Source organism: Pezoporus flaviventris, unplaced genomic scaffold, assembly GCF_033815535.1.
Source record: "Pezoporus flaviventris isolate CSIRO_AGI_PZ_B2104156 unplaced genomic scaffold, CSIRO_AGI_Pfla_v1 ptg000037l, whole genome shotgun sequence".
Classification (NCBI taxonomy): domain Eukaryota; kingdom Metazoa; phylum Chordata; class Aves; order Psittaciformes; family Psittacidae; genus Pezoporus; species Pezoporus flaviventris.
In genome coordinates, this window is record NW_026892585.1 from 20,195,698 (window position 1) to 20,214,468 (window position 18,771).

Sequence of the window (18,771 nt, forward strand, 5' to 3'; positions counted from 1 at the left end):
CAGAAGGAGGAGGTTTCTCCTGACGAAGCAGCACAGTTTGCTGAAGATATTGTTCATTCCAAAGAGGTATATTCATCTGTCTGAAATATTTTTAAGTTTAGATGTTAAGTCTTTAATCAAAGCATTACAAGGATGACTTTCTAACATGATAGCACTAGTTTTACTGAATTGCTCTGGATGACAGTAACTTTTCAGAAATCCCAGCTTATAGACATCTGTACATTAATACATAAATACTTCTGCACTGAAAGTATTCTCCACTAGAGAGCAGTATAAATTTAAAATTACAAGTAAAACATACCTCTAGACATACAGTGCTAGCCATATAGACATGAGATTACTATAATATAAGGTGTCTTCTAACCAAGGTATAAAACTTTGTAAGCAAATGTAATGCAGTAAATTAAACAAATCTTATACACTATGTGTACACATATCTAATTCCTTTTGAAACATTTAAACAAATAAGCTGGCAGCCTAATAAAGTACACTAGCATGTTACTGCATCCCTCCAGTATGCAAGTTAACACAGACTAATAATATATGAGATTCTTATTTTTGGCATACAGAACACTTCTGTCTTGCATCTTTTTCCAGAAAAAGCAATTATAAAATGCACAGTCAACACAGACACAGAAAAGTAATAAGGGAAATTCCACCTTGGAAACAAAAAAAATGAGCATCTATGATTCGATTTCTCTTTCATTAGAAAGCTGTGATGGCATCAGAGCTGCAGTATATTTTTGCCTTCTGACATGTCTCTCAAATCAGAGAAAGGGGATAATTCTTCACTAAGGGCAAATAACACCTGATCAATTTGGTGGCCTTTCTATGACGGGGCTACAGAACTGATGGATGGGGCAAAGCAGCTGATGTCATCTACCTGTACTTGTGCAAAGCATTCAACACTGTCCCACATGACATCCTTGTCTCTAAATTGGAGAGACATCAATTTGATGGATGGACCACTCGGTGGATAAAGAAGTGGCTGGATGGTCGCACGCAAAGAGTTGTGGTCAATGGCTCAATGTCTGGCTGGAGACCAGTAACGAGTGGTGTCCCTCAGGGATCGGTGTTGGGACCGGTCTTGTTCAACATCTTTGTCGCTGACATGGACAGTGGGATTGAGTGCGCCCTCAGCAACTTTGCCGATGACACCAAGCTGTGTGGTTCGGTTGATACCCTGGAGGGAAGGAATGCCATCCAGAGGGACCTCGACACGCTTGTGAGGTGGGCTGATGCCAACCTCATGAAGTTTAACCATGCCAAGTGCAAGGTCCTACACCTGGGTCGGAGCAATCCCAGGCACAGCTACAGGTTGGGCAGAGAAGAGATTCAGAGCAGCCCTGTGGAGGAGGACTTGGGGTTATTGATGGGTGAGAAAATGAACATGAGCTGGCTTCAGTGTGCACTCGCAGAACAGAAAGCCAACCGTATCCTGGGCTGCATCAAAAGGAGCATGACCAGCAGGTCGAAGGAGATGATCCTGCCCCTCTGTTCTGCTCTCATGAGACCTCACCTGGAGTATTGTGTGCAGTTCTGGTGTCCTCAACATAAAAAGGACATGGAACTGTTGGAACAAGTCCAGAGGAGGGCCACGAGGATGATCAGGGGGCTGAAGCACCTCCCATATGAAGCCAGGATGAGAAAGTTGGGGCTGTTCAGCCTGGAGAAGAGAAGGCTGCATGGAGACCTCATAGCAGCCTTCCAGTATCTGCAGGGGGCTGACAAAGATGCTGGGGAGGGACTCTCCATTAGGGACTGCAGTGACAGGACAAGGGGTAATGAGTTAAAACGTAAGCAGGGAACGATCAGGAAGAAGTTCTTTACTGTAAAGGTGGTGAGGCACTGGAATGGGTTGCTCAAAGAAGTGGTAAATGCTCCATCCCTGGCAGTGTTCAAGGCCAGGTTGGACAGAGCCTTGGGTGACATGATCTAGTCTGAGGTATTCCTGCCCAGGGCAGGGGGAGTGGAACTTAATGATCTTAAGATCCTTTCCAACCCAAACTATCTTACGATTTTATGATAACTGCAGACCAGGTATCAAATAGGAAAACAAAAGTTTCAGGAAGATGTTATTATATTACAGTCTGCTACCATTTCCTTTACAGATACAAAGGGATTTCTGAGTATATAATGGTATTACTAAAGGACTAAGGTGAAATAGTAGACCTGTACAAAACACTTGATCTGATGCTGTAAAACAGCATTACACAGCAGTACTCAGTATGTAGATTGGATACAAATGGTTTGAGAGGGAAAAAAAAAAAAAAGCCCCAAACATGAAGACAAAAAAATTTGAAAAAAAGTAGCAGTTTAAAACATTGAGTACTTCCTACCTGATATTCCTTAAAGGACAAGGAAATAAAGACAGCAAAGGATAAAGGGGAAGACATCCTACTGAGTGTAACTTGCTGGTATATTTTTAGAATACAATTTACAACTCCAACTAGTATTTTAAAAGAAGAAAAACATCAAGTTTGTGAAATCTTTTAAAGATCCACCAGTGTTTAAATTAACGCACCTCCAGATTAATTCTTGCAAAGCAGCAGACTTTCAGTTTCTGCCCGCATTACTGCATACTTTATTTTTTCGACTGAAATGTTCAGACAGCAATTTTGATTGGTGGGAGTTAAGGAAAAGAATGCTTAGTTTATTCTATTGGAAAATTCCATGGAAAATGGTTAGAAGAAAACATAATAATCTTAATTTAAAATGCAATTTTTAATTGCTATCAATATCTTACCAGTCTGATCAATAGGCATTAAATGAAAACCCTCTTTCCCTGCTGCCCCATTACAGAGTTAATCTTGACTATAATGGTTACATATCTTAGCCATCAGTTTTGCAGATAACTTTTCCCTCTCTTCTCTCTTCCCCTTCCACCCCCCCACCCCCCCCCCCCCACAGAAAAAAAAAAAATCTAACTTCTCGACCTTTAGGAACCCTGATGAAGACTGCAAAATTTCAAGCCAACTGAAATAGCACTGTGGATAAATGCTTACATTTATTTTCCCTGGAGTTCTGAACTCAATTTTGGCTCAATGATGCTTACAGATAAAATGAACTTTGCATGACATTATAGCTTTGTGAGGTAGCAAACTGTCCCCTGTGGAAAAGCAGCACAACTACGAATTATGGTGTTTGCTGGCATAGCTAACGTAGAGGCTGCTGGGGATTTCTCTTCTGAAATGTGCTTGAATGTAAGGGATTAGAAATTACATCCTTCCCACGAAACAATCATTACCTTCTTAAATGAAAGACAATATCATGCTTTCTATTCAAGGATATTGAAAGGAAACTTTGCTCATTTGTATTACAACTGTTCTGTTTCCAGATTGTCTTGTAAGCACAGAACTGCCCCAGTCACTGTGACTTTGACCCAGCTCATGTAATATTCAAGTATGTTGGGTACATTTAAGAGACCAACAGAGACTTATGAATCCTATAGTAAGAGACCACTATGTAGGTAAGCCAGCTGTACTCAATGCAGACCACCTTCCACTGACGAATGATACAGTACATCTTAGGGAATATCTCCCTGTGTACTTCCCAACAGGTTGCTACAACAAATACATTCCTGTAATAGCTGAAGGATAGAAAAATACAGACAAGGCATTAAAGGAGAAAAGCCCCCTAATTACAATATTTAGGGATTTCTAATATTTCATTCCAAAACTGTGAAAGACATTTAAGTGGGAATCAAAGGTGTAGATGCCTGCTTCTCAGTCATCCCTAGACTCTGCAGTCACTGTAAATCTCACCTATAGGGCCTATGGAAAGAGCCACCTCCCTGTGAAATAGGCTAAAATTATAAACATAGGTGGTTTTTTTTTTCCTAGAAACATATATTCCTCTTCCTTTGCAGATGCCTGTAGATCTCAAGTTAGATGGGCTGAATCTCACTCTGCCTGCCATAATAGCCTCTGAAAAAGTTAAAAGGACTGAACTTTTGCAGGTAATAATAAACCACAATTTTCAGATATCAACAGATACCAGCTGCTTTCAAAGAAACTGTTGCTAGCACAATGTTTCAGAAAAAAAAAAAAGGAAAATTAAAAAAAAAAAAAAAAAGATCGATGACTTATCAAGATCTTCTCTTTAATTATCACCTTGTCAGTTCTCACATCCTGGGGGAACGTTACAGGCACGCTACACAAACACCCTTCTGGCAATAACTAGAAACTTCCAATCTCTTCAAACTTCATAAATATGTTGCTATATCTGTCAAGTGATAGAATGTTACTGGTTGGTGACAACCATGGCAGTAGGGTGACCTTTGTATTAGCCTTTAAAGAATATCTTCCATACTGTGAGCCCATATATGACAGGAACCTTCCCAAAACTGGCGTCTGTATGCTAAGTATGCCCTATTTACCTTTTATGCTTCGCAAAAATCCCTGCTGCCTTGGGTACTTGTGGCACCTTTAACAAGAAATCAGTAACAACTAACTTGCTTCTATAACCTCTAGATTGACCTCACTGAATAAAAAAAAAAGTAGGCTCTCAACACCTGTACCTGGGAGAAGCTTAAAAATGAACATATTGCCATCTATTTTATACATGGATGGAGGGGGCAGGACAGCCCAGGGGAAGGATCATGAACACAAAAATAAAATAGCTTTTGCCTCTTCCACCCCCATTATCACTGGACGACGTGGTGGTGACACTGCAGCCTTACGGCTCTGAGGAGGGCTGCACCTGCTCCTGGTTTTGAGCCCAGAATAATTTAGGTCATGAATGCTCTATTTTACACATTGCTGCTGTGGCAGTTACAAGCACATAATGAGAAGGACACACAATGTGGAAACGGTGAAAGGGCACTCCCAGTGAAAAGCACTGCATCTCTGAGGTGCAGCTCCCCCCCAAATGACCTGAGTAACCTTCAGGATACGCTGCAGGCCTCATCTGTTTTCTCTGGATGGATGGATGAATGAACATCATTTCAGCAGAAGAGCTACGGGGGAATGGGAACCTACTGGGACTGGAAAGGGTTTATTTTTTAAATAATTGATTTTTCAGGACCTCCTTTGTTCTGAGTTTTTCAGATTTTGCTGTCCTTCAGATAAAAAATAAATACAAAACAGTATACAATGAAAGCTGTTGACAAAAACCTGGAAAATATATGCATTAAATAATTTTACAGTGTCTGTGGCTTTTCTACTAAGAACTTTAGGACTGTAAGAATAACCATCACTTGCTTCTAAACAGTAGAGTTTGTCAGATCATACACCCAAGAGCTAAATTACTAGTCGGTGACAAAACTGCAGACAGAAGTCAGTATTTCTTGTTGCCGTCTCACAGCACACGTCACGCTTGAAGCCACTATTTACGAAATCTTCTCATCAAAAAATCTACAAAAGATACAGTAGAATAGGTAGCTTATGAGGAAGGAAAAAAAAAAAGGTAAGTCAGAGAGAGAAACACCTTATTTTCCTGTTTATCGTTTTTCTGTATTCTTCCAGCTCCTCCCAGTCTGATCTCTGCTGTTAGCTATTATACCAGTTCAATCATCTATGTGAATAATAAGAAAATCGTAATTATCATCATCTCTGGTAATTTTTGTGAAGTTTGAGAGGAAAATAATCTCTTGAGCAAAAATTGCATCATGTGGAAGAAACGAAGACAGGTTTTCCCCACGTTTATTGCTGAGGGAAGGGAAAGGAGGGAGAAGGATGAGGGGGGAGGAGACTGAGGTTATTTGGGGTTGAAAGGCTTTTTAACTTAATGTCTGTGTCCTGGGATTCCTCCCAAGAAATGCATCTCTACAAACTGAACCCTATAAGAGTAGATGTTTATCAATTTGAAACAGGCTCACTGTATATTTGTATACCTTGAGCAATAGCAGAGAAAACAAAAAAGCCTGGGCTTTTGTTCTGTTTTGCCAGGAGAGCACATAAATCTTTCAGGAAAGGCTGCATTTCAATACTGCTGCAAATGAACAGACTCCAGCCTATCTCCCATCACAATCATGTGCACCACGAGTTCCTAAAGGAACTTATAGATGAACTAAACAGAAGAAGTTCATCATTTCTTGGTTCAGCAGTTCCCTCATGCCAGAAGCAACCAACAGACATCTCATAGTCTCAAAATACACTGCAGTCATTTTTTTAATTGAGTTCTATAAAGAGCTAAGCACTAATCAACACCATATGTTATTCAATTAGCTAGTAATACATATCTATTTCTCAAGCCTGTACTAACATAATGGAGCACTTTGGGTGGTTTGGAACTATTTAAAGGCCAAGCAATTAATTTGCAAACATCAGCTTCTAAAATCTGAGAAGCACTACTGTGGTGACTTACAGCCAAAGCCAAGCCATGAAAAAACTCGCTCATTTGCTTGTTACTCAATCTGCTTTCAGAGACAGTCCTTGTGAAGACAAAGATTTCTGCCTAAAATAGGCCCAAATAAAGATGTGTATTCAGCTATGTGTCTGGTACCCAGGTCCTTAGGGATGCTTTTTCCGCGCAGGTAAAGCAAGCTGCTTGCGTTGCTTCACCCTCCTCTCCAACAGGGGTATCTTGTGGTACAGAGTGTGTATAGAAGGCAGTAGTTAAAATGGCAAAAGGCATAGCTAGCAAAGCTATGAAGGTTCTGCCTACTAAGAAATTTTGGTGTTGCTACGCACCCTGAAGTATATTACTTTTTTCCATATCCTTGCCTTCCATATTTGGGAATTCCACTCAGCCTCAAAATTCCAGTCAACAGCACTGAGTTGGCTTGGCTCAAAAGGAAGGCACAGAAGTGATTGTTTGCAATTCAGAATGCCTCTACTAAACAAAATCTTGGGTTAAGCATTATTTTTGAGAAGGCAGAAAGTAAGCACAGATATTAAAGGAAAAAAATCCAGATTTTTCAAGTTAACTCTGAGGTATGTACAAGTAAGACCATTTAGTAGGGTCCAAAGGAAAAAGGGTGTGCAAAGGAAAAAGACGACAATCAACCTGTACAAAACTACAGAACTGTTGTAGGTATTGCAATTAAAATCACAGAATCATTTAGGTTGGAAAAGACCTTTAAGATCATCAAGTCCAAACATTAACCTACCATTGCGAAGTCTACCACTAAACCATGACCCAGCCACCACATCTACATATCTTTTAAATACCTCCAGGAATGGTGACTCAGCCACTTCCTTGGGCAGCCCATTCCAACCCTAAATGTTTCCTAAAAGCCAGTCTAAACCTATGCTGGTGCAACTTGCGGCTATTTCTTCTTATCCTATCAGTTGTTCCTTTGGGAAAAAAGACTAACACCCACCTTGCTACATCCTCCTTTCAGGTAGTTGTAGAGAGCAGTAAGGACCTTCCCTTTCTCCAGGCTGAACAACCCCAGTTCTCTCAGCCACTCCTCGCAAGACTTGCCTGACCAGTGTGGAGTATAGGGGGACCATCACTTCTCTAGTCCTGTGGCCACAATATTTCTGATAGAAGAATATTACTTTTGACTTCATAGGTAAAAATCACCTCTTTCAGCCTCTCTGGATCAACTCCCTAATGTGAAATCAGCCTACAACCAGTCATCCAGATATCCTCTAAGTGTCATGTACCACCTTAAAAGATCTTTCATTTTCTCAGTAACTAAACAGCCAGCCAAATCTTTGTATCTCAGCAGAAAGAAAAAGCATGACCAGGTTTTTGGGCATAAGGAGCAACTCATTTTTGCAGACAACTGAGCTCTGTTCTTAACACTCCAATACATACACTAGCAATCACTGTATTCGAGTAGCTAATTTTTTGAATTACCTTTCAGTGTTTGTCTCTATTTTATTGACAGGTTCTCTCTTAAGAAATACAAATCACTTTTTTATTCTTCTCTGGCAAAGTATTTAAGCAATATGCTGATGAAAACACATCTACAAAATGAATTAGAAAAAGAATTAAAAGGCAAGTCACATGAACAAGCTCTCTGGGAATTCTGATTAAAGAAAAAAAATCCCCCCCCGAAAAAACATTGCAGAATAGAGAATGGTAATTTTGAGACAGATAGTTCATCCCCTACAATCTTTGTTATGCATACCAAATGCAGACTTCAGAAACTGAATAAAATAAACTGGCAATAAATGTAGTCATGGTGGAAAAAAGGAAATTAAAGGCCACAAGCAAGGGATTACCAAAACTCAGAATTTCTTTTCTTCTCCCTTCAAGAGGAATGTCAAAAGTTTGTGTTTGCACTTTTTTTTCTACATAAACAATTTCAGTAGTTATTATTTTCCTGTAGCTTGCAAGATAACTTTTCAAGATTGCCAGAGTTTATGATTTGAATTCTCAAACCCTCTCAGGCCCTAGAAAACAGCAATGTTTACCACATATAAAACCAGCTAAAAGTCAATATCCCCTTTGTTTTTTAATACTTTTGTTATATGGAATTGTTATGTGGATGTTTTTTAAACAAAAGACATTTAAAGCAGAAGAACCTAGAAAAGCAAAAGAACTCTTTCTAGTCCATTTTAGTTCAATTTCAGCTCAATTAGAAGAGATTTCCAGATCAAACAAAACATTGTACATTTTGTTTCCTTGTAAACGCTGTTTTGCAAACACCTTTGATAAAAAAAGCTTGATGAATTAGGCTTGTATTTGAATGTTATCATTCATACTTCCACAAAAGTAATTTTTTTTTTTTCCAGTTTATCTGTCCATTATAAATACTCAGGTAGCTTTGGCTGCATTTACAACTGAAAGCATTTTGTATTATTATTATTATTTTCTTGGTTCATTACACACACTGGGCCGCTAATGCTGAATTTAATGGAGAGCAGATCATCTTCCTAGCAATGCAAACACATCAATGTAAGAGTCTGTTGTGTTTGGAAAGGTTAGCAGCTGTTTTTGCAAGAGCAGGTGAAAGTTTCTCTCGTTTATCTTGGTTTTGCACCTTTAAATTGCATTCTCTTTCACAAAGAGGATGCATCAAGCTCTGCATTCATGGCAAAAAAAAACATAATTTCTGGTAGCTTTCAGACTGTTTTTTTTTGGGTGGCAGACAGCGCACTTTTAGTTGAGAAGCATAAACATACTGCATATAACTAAAAAGCATATTCTCTGTCATGCCTTGACAGCCAATGCCTTTGTTATTGCATGAGAGGCTGATATTAGAATCATAGAATCGTTAGGGTTGGAAAGGACCTTAAGATCATCAAGTTCCAACCCCACCTACCATGAGCAGGGACACCTCACACTAAACCATGGCACCCAAGGCTCTGTCCAACCTGGCCTTGAACACTGTCAGGGATGGAGCACTCACAACCTCCCTGGGCAACCCACTCCAGTGCCTCACCACCCTCAGTAAAAAACTTCCTCCTTATCTCCAACCTAAACTTCCCCTGTTTAACTTGTTACTCCTTGTCCTATCACTACAGTCCCTAATGAAGAGTCCCTCCCCAGCATCCCTATAGGCCCCCTTCAGATACTGGAAGGCTGCTATGAGGTCTCCACGCAGCCTTCTCTTCTCCAGGCTGAACAGCCCCAACTTTCTCAGCCTGTCTTCATATGGGAGGTGCTCCAGTTCCCTGAACTGGCCCTCCTCTGGACTTGTTCCAACAGGTCCATGTCCTTTTTATGCTGAGGACACCAGAACTGCACACAATACTCCAGGTGAGGTCTCACAAGAGCAGAACAGAGGGGCAGGATCACCTCCTTTGACCTGCTGGCCATGCTCCTTTTGATGCAGCCCAGGATACAGTTGGCTTTCTGGGCTGCAAGCACACACTGAAGCTGGCTCATGTTCATTTTCTCATCAACCAACACCCCCAAGTCCTTCTCCGAAGGGCTGCTCTGAATCTCTTCTCTGCCCAACCTGGAGCTGTGCCTGGGATTGCTCCGACCCAGGTGTAGGACCTTGCACTCAGCATGGTTAAACTTCATGAGGTTGGCATCAGCCCACCTCACAAGCGTGTCAAGGTCCCTCTGGATGGCATTCCTTCCCTCCAGGGTATCAACCGAACCACACAGCTTGGTGTCATCGGCAAACTTGATGAGGGCGCACTCAATCCCACTGTCCATGTCAGCGACAAAGATGTTGAACAAGACAGGTCCCAACACCGATCCCTGAGGGACACCACTCGTTACTGGTCTCCAGCCGGACATTGAGCCATTGACCACAACTCTTTGCGTGCGGCCATCCAGCCAGTTCTTTATCCACCCAGTGGTCCATCCATCAAATTGATGTCTCTCCAATTTAGAGACAAGGATGTCATGTGGGACAGTGTCGAACGCTTTACACAAAACCAGGTAGATGACATCAACTGCTCTACCCCTGTCCATCAGTTCTGTAGCCCCATCATAGAAGGCCACCAAATTGGTCAGGCAGGATTTCCCCTTAGTGAAGCCATGCTGGCTGTCACCAAGCACCTTGTTCTTCATGTGCCTTAGCATGCCTTCCAGAAGAATCTGCTCCAAGATTTTGCCAGGCACAGGGGTGAGACTGACTGGTCTGTAATTCCCCGGGTCATCCATTTTCCCCTTCTTGAAAATGGGGGTTATATTTCCCTTTTTCCAGTCTTCGGGAACTTCACCTGACTGCCATGATTTTTCAAATATGATGGCCAGTGGCTTAGCAACTTCATTTGCCAGCTCCTTCAGGACCCGCGAATGGATTTCCTCAGGTCCCATGGACTTGTGTACGTTCAGGTTCTTAAGATGGTCTCAAACCAGATCCTCTCCTACAGTGGGCACAAGGTCTTCATTCTCACAGTCCCTGTGTCTGCCTTCCAAGACTTGGGTGTTGTGGTCAGAGCCTTTGCCAGTGAAGACTGAGACAAAGAAGTCATTCAGAACCTCAGCCTTCTCCAAATTCTGTGTAGCCAGCTCTCCTGAGAGCTTCCTGAGGGGGCCTACATTGTTGCTAGTCTGTCTTTTGTTAGCAATGTAACTACAGAACCCCTTCCTGTTATCCTTAACATCCCTAGTCAAGTTTAATACTAACTGGGCCTTAGCTTTCCTAACCTGGTCCCTAGCTTCCTGGACAACATCCCTGTATTCTTCCCAGGCTGCCTGTCCTTGCTTCCACCTTTTATATGCCTCTTTTTTTCCCCTCAAATTTTCCTCAGGAGCTCCTTATCCATCCAAGGAGGTCTCCTGGCCCTCCTGCTGCACTTCCTTCTGGTTGGGATGCAGCACTTCTGAGCTTGTAGCAGGTGATCCTTGAATATCAACCAACAATCTTGGGTCCCTCTGCCCTCTAGGGCTATATCCCAAGGAACCTCCCTAAGCAGGCTCCTGAAGAGGCCAAAGTCTGTTCTCTTGAAGTCCAGGGCAGTGAGCTTGCTGCACGCTCTTCTCACTGTCCTGAGGATCTCCAATTCAACCATCTCATGATTGCTGCAACCAAGGCTGCCCTGGAGCATCACATTTCCAATGAGGCCTTCCGTGTTGGTGAGCATGATTTCAAGCATGGCACCTCTCCTGGTTGGCTCCTCTATTACTTATACTACTATAATATTCTTTCATGTCAACTACTTCAATCTGTTCATCAGTATTAGGGATACAGAGACAAATGTCTAGCAAACCAGACCCTCTTTGACTTATATCAGTAAAACTCTGAAAGACAAATTGGGATACCTGTTCCTTTTCATGTTCCCCTAGGATGACATAGTATCCTACAGCAACAACTAAATTCTTTTGTTACATTCACACATGGCCAACATAGGGCTTCACTTTAGCAGCTGGGGAATTATTTTAACACAAAAACCTATCTGTCTGTGTCACATCTCTAATAACCTTTTCATCACAGCACCCAGATGTAATGCATTTACAGAAATGCTTATGCATCAAAAATAAAACTGTGCAAAAGGGATCTAATTACTGAAAAGAGAAACTGGAATGATTTATTTTTTTAATTGGGATAAATTCAGGTGATCCATTATTGGTGAATGCCATTGTATTTTCAATATATGATTGCCATCATCCTACAGGGTGAGAGTATGTCCAAGAAAATGTATCACAGACTATCACGACCTAAGAGGACCTACTGAGCAACGAGGTATTTATTGCAGTAACTTTTCCTTGCATTACTGCCCCACAAGTGTAATTCATCCCTCTATTAAATTCATGTATGGAAAATTAGGGTAGGGAATACCAGGGACAATTTGCTTATATTTTTTATAAGTAACACACATTAAGACAGCTTTTAGGGTAAAGTATAAGGGGAGGGCTTGAAATTATTTCTGTCAGTTTTTATTAAACCACAATCACTTAAATGTTACCTATTTACAATTTCATCATATGCAGCTCAATAATGAAAATATGGAAATAGAGGAAAACATGGGCAAACTAGAAACTTCAAGCCCATAGCTCTGCTATAGAGAAGGCACTACTGCTTTACTTTGCTTGTAAAAATAGCCCTGTTTGAAATTGCTGATTTTGCAATATATTCCAGCAATACCTTCCAAAATCTAGAACATTACCAGAGAGGCCCAGGAGATTTCTGAACACATTAGTCAACGATGGTGTCTTAACATTGCTGAAATACAAAATGGGCTTCTAAACTAAGAAAGATTTTTCAGTTTTACAGAAAAAATATGTATGTATATTTATATATCCTTTCTGTGGAAAGTTTTCTTGGCCCACCACCTTAAGAATTCTACCACCATATTATTTTTATTAGGCTTTACACACCATGGGTTGCTAATAATTAAAAGGCATCAGTGCTTACTTCTGAAACATCCTCCCATGACTGGAAGTCATTTTTGTCCTTAAAAAAAAAAACAACCAACCAAACAAAAAAATATATATACTTGTGAAAAAGAACCACAGAAAGTTTGGGAATAACACCACAAAACACATAGAAAGCATGTTCTCGCCATCTTTCTCTGGGAGACCTTTGCAGCAGTACAGCACTTTGCGGCAAACGCTCGTAGCACAGACCCAGAACTACTGCTCTTGGGAAGCCTGAGCACTTGCTCAGCCACTGTGATCTGCAAAAAGCACTGCTGCTGAGTCTGTAAAATATTTCCAGCTCCACCAGCCATCTGCAATCTCTCCTGACTTGTCAGGGTAGGCTAAAGCTGTTGAAAACCTCCGAGAAGTCACGCATGTTAGGATTTAAGCTCTGTGTAAGACCTATGAAGTTTCTTCCTTCAGGCTTGCTGATTCAGATGAAGAAGCTTTTGAACTCTATTAGACACAGGATAAGTTTATCAAATCCCTGGGACTTACCTGACCACTTTTCAGAATGACAGCTTTATTTGGCATTAAATACCCGTTAGCACTGAAGGTCATTTAAGGCTACTGAATAAAATATATATGAAATTTTCAGGATTAACTCATTTTGAAACATGATTTTAGGACAAGAGGTTTGACAGAATACTGAATGGCCTGGTATTTCAAGACTTTTCTCAAAAATACCTTCTCTGATTAACCTCATTGTCTAAAACATTGCACCTCACTGGACATAAACAAGACCTCAATCTAAATCATCTTTTCAGACAAGTTAGAGAAGTGTTAAAGACAAGGATAGTAGTGACCCCCAACTACTGACAGAGTTTTACACAACATGGGGCTCCTTCTATTAAAAAACAGACATCTAAGTGAATACATTTTCATAAAATGGCAAGGTAAACATACTTCTATCGAGGTGCAAGTCAGGATGAGAGTCACTGAAGTCAGTGGCACACTGGAATACAAATGGTGCAAGAAAAGCAATCAGATCCCTATTTTCCTTTTGCCTCAAAATTCATGCTGTGATTTCAGCATCTCAGTAGTCACCATTATTTCTGCTGTTCTTGCCATGCATTATAGAAACTGTCACTTTCCAAATTTATGCTATCTTTTACAGCTTGGGTTAAAGAACACTTAAAGCACTTTTAGTGTTTGATATACCCCTACTCTAGAACAGAAATGAGACTCCTTTATTAATTTAAACCCAGCCTACCAGGCTATTCACACTAGCACTCTCAGTGAATTTTAATGGGATTACCTGAATGACTAAGAACTTCTTACATGACAAAAGCTTTGCAGAACTGCAAAGCTTTTCTAATCAGAAAAGGGAAACATTTAATGATGAAAAAGTACAAAGGATACAATAGCTAACAATAGCTACATTGTTGACTGTATGACTCAAAAGGCTACAATACATTCATTATTAATTTCATGAATCAGCTGGTTTTAGTTTCCTGAGAAGATCTGTAAGGTAACAGAAGTAAATATTATGCCAAATTACTTCTATCGTAAACCTTTATACTGTCAGGTTTGTTTCTTTCCTGAAAAAAAATTCTTCTTTTATGGAAGGAAAAATTGTTGTGCTATGGACAACAGAAAAGCCACACCTTTCAATATACTTTCATTTACTTTTGTTTCATTTTGATGGAAATCCATTTGAAATCTTTGTTACATTTTCATTTTGTCACAGTCATATGAAGAGTACACTGCAAGTAAGTAAAGCCATCAAAAACACAGCCTAAAACCAAACAACTGAACAAGTGACCTTCCCCTAAGACACTGCACAGAAGAGACTATTCCATCCAACCTCTCATTTCTCTAGATTAGACAAAATCATCATTCTTTTACTTAGCATTATTTAAATCTGGCCTATTGATGTCATTTGCAGTCAACACTCACTGGTAGAAAGCAAACAGGCATGGCTTATCTCACAGTATAGCAGTGTTTTCCACTTCAGCATGCTTTGCTCCTACGGTACATACACATCTGGAACCAACACACTCACCATCACCAACTGCTTGCCACAAATCCCTTGATTATTAATCAGTGCACTTACTGCTCTTCATTCACTAAACATCATTCCACATACTGCTCAGAGTTCAACAAACTCAGACTTTCAGTGCGAGAATTCACACACAAACCAATGCAGTGATACCTTACACTGGACGCTTCTTACTATATCAAGACTTTTTGCAGTGATCTGTGTTTATTTAAGAAAAAAAAAAAAATAATTTGTCCATTAGAGTTGTAAAGTATTTACCCAGAAGTGAGCAGAAGGAGCAGCTGGTTTTCCCCTTGTAATGCACTATGACTTCTATCTTTACTATTTCGTTACAGACACAAGTTTTCAGTATTGAAGAATTCAAAAATCTATAACACACAAATAACTAACTACATGGCATTAGGAAGTTAACCATTAGGAAGTTAACCATTCTGAATGGCCACCAACCACTTAGGAGTCTACATGGACTTTTCTGAAACATCATCTGACACAGAGCATACTTATTTCTGCCTTAGCAACTAGCTTCAACCCTTGTTGAATATTTATTCTTTGTGGAATAAATAACTTCAAAAAGGACAGGAAACTGTCATTTATTGCATGTACTTATGTATACAAAAATAAAATATATATGTAAATATAAATCCAGATTTAGCTACTGAAGGCTTTTGAAAGAGCTATCAACAGGGCCATTTGAGCTAATCATCTAGGGTCAAAAACACTGGAAATTTTCTCTTTAAGAGCTTGGCCAAAGTCAGTATTTTTCACACAAAAAAAAAAAAGATGACAACAGTTTTTCAACTTTCCTTGCACAAACTTAAATTTTAATGAGAAAGGAGAGCAAAAGCCTCTGGGTTTTCTGGCTTAAGCATCATTAAAATCACTTTTTTGCTCTGTACAAGAATGTGCTCATATAACAGCCAATTGGTACAGCACCTACTAACACACGTTCAACACTTATGAGTTTAAAGTGAGAGAGAAAGCAGCTACTACTCTTCGTGCTGTCACCATTTCAACCAGTGAAAGAGGTATCAGAAGGAAGGTGGATCTTCTCTGAGAACAAGCCTACTAGAAAAAACAAGTGCCCAAGTGTCAAAGTATGAAATGAAAGCAAGCAGTCAACAGAAGTTTCACAATGGCACAATATTTTATCACACCTGTGAATGCAGCATAGGTTGTTCTTCACTTAAGAGAGCATTTTGTCAGCAAAGGGCTTAGCACTGACAAATGATGACACAAGATCCTTTTATTTCTGCCTGCAGGAGTCTCTTGCTCACCATAAGACATGAAAACCACCAACCCTGACAAAATGTACAATCAAACATGGTAAATTCTGGCATAAAAGAGTATAACAAAACAAAGCTATTCAGTCCCTAAGCTCTCCTCTCACACTGATTTTGCCAAATTCACCCTCTGATGAACTTTTGGGCTCCACTGATTTGCAGGAGTAATCAGAGGATCCTCGAGGTAACCACTTGATAACGTTAACCACCTTCATAACCTGTCATATTTCTCAGCATGCATGCAAGGACTTTCTGTTTTCACTATATGAAACAAGAACCCTCTCTACTAATGGTTCACCAGTGAAGGCAAAGGAAAAAAATTATACATATATTTATATACATATATATAAAAGGAAATGCAATTAGAGGAAATCCACTTTGCCACTGCAGATGTTAGCTTGGTATGGTTTGGTGTCCATTTCAGTAACAGTAACTCTGTAAATTGTGGGATGTTCAGACCTCAGAACCGCACTTCAGGATTATGCCAAGGAACAAAGAAAAAGGAGAGCACCATAAGGCTGACCTTTCAGAAACTCATGAAGTCAAAACTCATTTTCTTCACAGTCCCATAGGCTGTCTCCCTGCAGTTACTCAATTTGATTCTGATTTCTCCTTTATGAGCAACTCTGAATTAAATGTGGCCAGAACATGTACAGTCCATGTCTTTAACAAACGTTTTGTCCTTGGTTATGCAACACACCAAACCTCATTAGTTTCTCATCCTTGTTTCCACACTCACTTTCACATTTGTTCCTCTACTTCTACATCACTTTCACTAAGCTCACTTGTTTGTCCCAACAGAATGTTGCTAACCACTCACATATGATTCCCCCAAAAATACCGCAAACATAGCTTTATTCCTAGAGCACTTATATTTCATGCTTCCTCCCAGTTCCTTATATCAAACAGCTGCATCTGGAACTGACCGATTACTAGGGCTGCAGAACAGTCCTGTCCCACCACCTACCGAATTACTCATACAGCCCCAGCTGCTTCCATACTGCAAGGTACAACCCCCTTTCTCAAAGCAGACTCGTTACACTGAACTCTTCATCACAGAAATACTTCATCACACAGAACAAATAATTCCTTTTAAAAGGAACATTTTATTAAGATATATTCATAACTATTTAAATCCTTTATCGGCAAGAAAGACAGAAAAGAACATGCAATGTAGAACCGCATTATTGTGAAGCCCAAAGATCTCTCATTCCCATCACAAAAAGTATTATTTTCTCAAAGTATATTAAAGGAAATATGGACCATCTAAAAAAAATTTTAAAGTACCTACAGACATACAACAGAGACAAATCACTTTCTGAACTCTCAAAATATAGCAGAAGTGTCTTTAAATTAAATGCATTATTAGAATAAAAGACCATTATGAAGTACTGTCATATTTTAGCACTGGAAAAAGCAGTGAACTTGGGAAGATCAGGTAAAAGCACTATTTTATTTTCTTCATTACCTGTAGGAGCTTGAGGAAAATACCGTACAGAATACCACTTAACACCTTACATAACAACACTCGGTCCTGCCAGCAGTGACTCTCTTGAAAGCCTTTTACCGTTATCTGTAAACCTTGTACAATTCCTGTCTGTATCCGGACAAAAACACTTTAGTCAACCATGCAGTTGCCAAGTGAAGTAAGTAGGAGATGAAACTTGAATTCATGCTTTCTGAGCTCCTAACCTAGCACAGATTCTAATACTAATGGACAATTTCCCTCCTTTCCTTGAATCCCCGCTCTGCTCTGCTGCTCTTCCCAACTTTATTATTGTGCTTTTAAGGAAAACTGACAAAAAATTTTTTTATATTTGATCAGAGTATTTTTCGTTAGCATGATACTATGCCTAGCATGGAGAGAAGGTCAGCAGTATACTTTATAGCCTCCTGCTCCCTTCTGTTTGCTATTTAAAGGAAAATTACACTAGAAGATTATTCAATATCTTGCTATTTGGGAATTCAGTTGGAAAAAAATACCACAAATACCCTATATAAAGAGCAGTTAAGTTCATGATCATTTTAATCTAGTGCTTCCTGGATAGGAAGCACAACAAATCCTAGATACACCCTAAACACAAAAGGCTGAAGTGAAATTTTTAGACCATTAACAAATCTTTGACATGATGGTTTATTTTTTGTACCATCTCTTCTTAAGGAATAAGAACCTCAAAATCATGCCCAAACTGAGCCTAAAACCAAATCAAACCAAAAAACCTGCAATTAGCATGCTCTAACTTTAGTCTGATTTACATGGATATTTCTCCAATTTCTTAAAAAGCAATCACTAAGTAATGATTAAAAAATAGTTAATCATAAGAACATCATTACATAAGGGAAACATACAAATACTTCTCAGTAGTCATACAGACTTCAAAAGAAGTTACATTTGGTTTTGCCCATTCTGTGGCATAAAATTTTGAGTCAGATAAAGACTGTATAGTGCATCCTCTAAATCTGCTAAAGCGATTTGGAATCCATTTATTGGTACTGTAATGCGTGTTAAGCACATTCTTCTGCATTGCTGGAAGAATACTTTGTTCTTTAATTTAATCAAATAATTTGCTAATACGTGTTGAGCGCTTTGAACACTTAGCATTCTCCAGAACAGCTGAATGCTGTTAACAAAGCAGTGTGGGTCAGACTTTTTTAAACTGTAGGTAAATGTATCTTTTCAGATATTTAAGGATTATACTGCATAAAGGGCACCTTTTACAAAGGCATGTAGTCATAGGACAACGGGCGATGGCTTTAAACTGACAGAGGGTAGATTTAGATTAGATACTAGGAAGAAGTTCTTTACTGCAAGGATGGTGAGGCACTGGA

General features: G+C 39.6%; 1 protein-coding gene across 2 annotated transcripts in view; it reads right to left on the reverse strand.

Moving 5' to 3' along the window:
* The window catches only part of ZNF385D (zinc finger protein 385D), a 415,511-nt gene that overhangs the window by 328,918 nt on the left and 67,822 nt on the right, over positions 1–18,771 (reverse strand). The gene's annotated exons all lie outside the window — the stretch shown is intronic.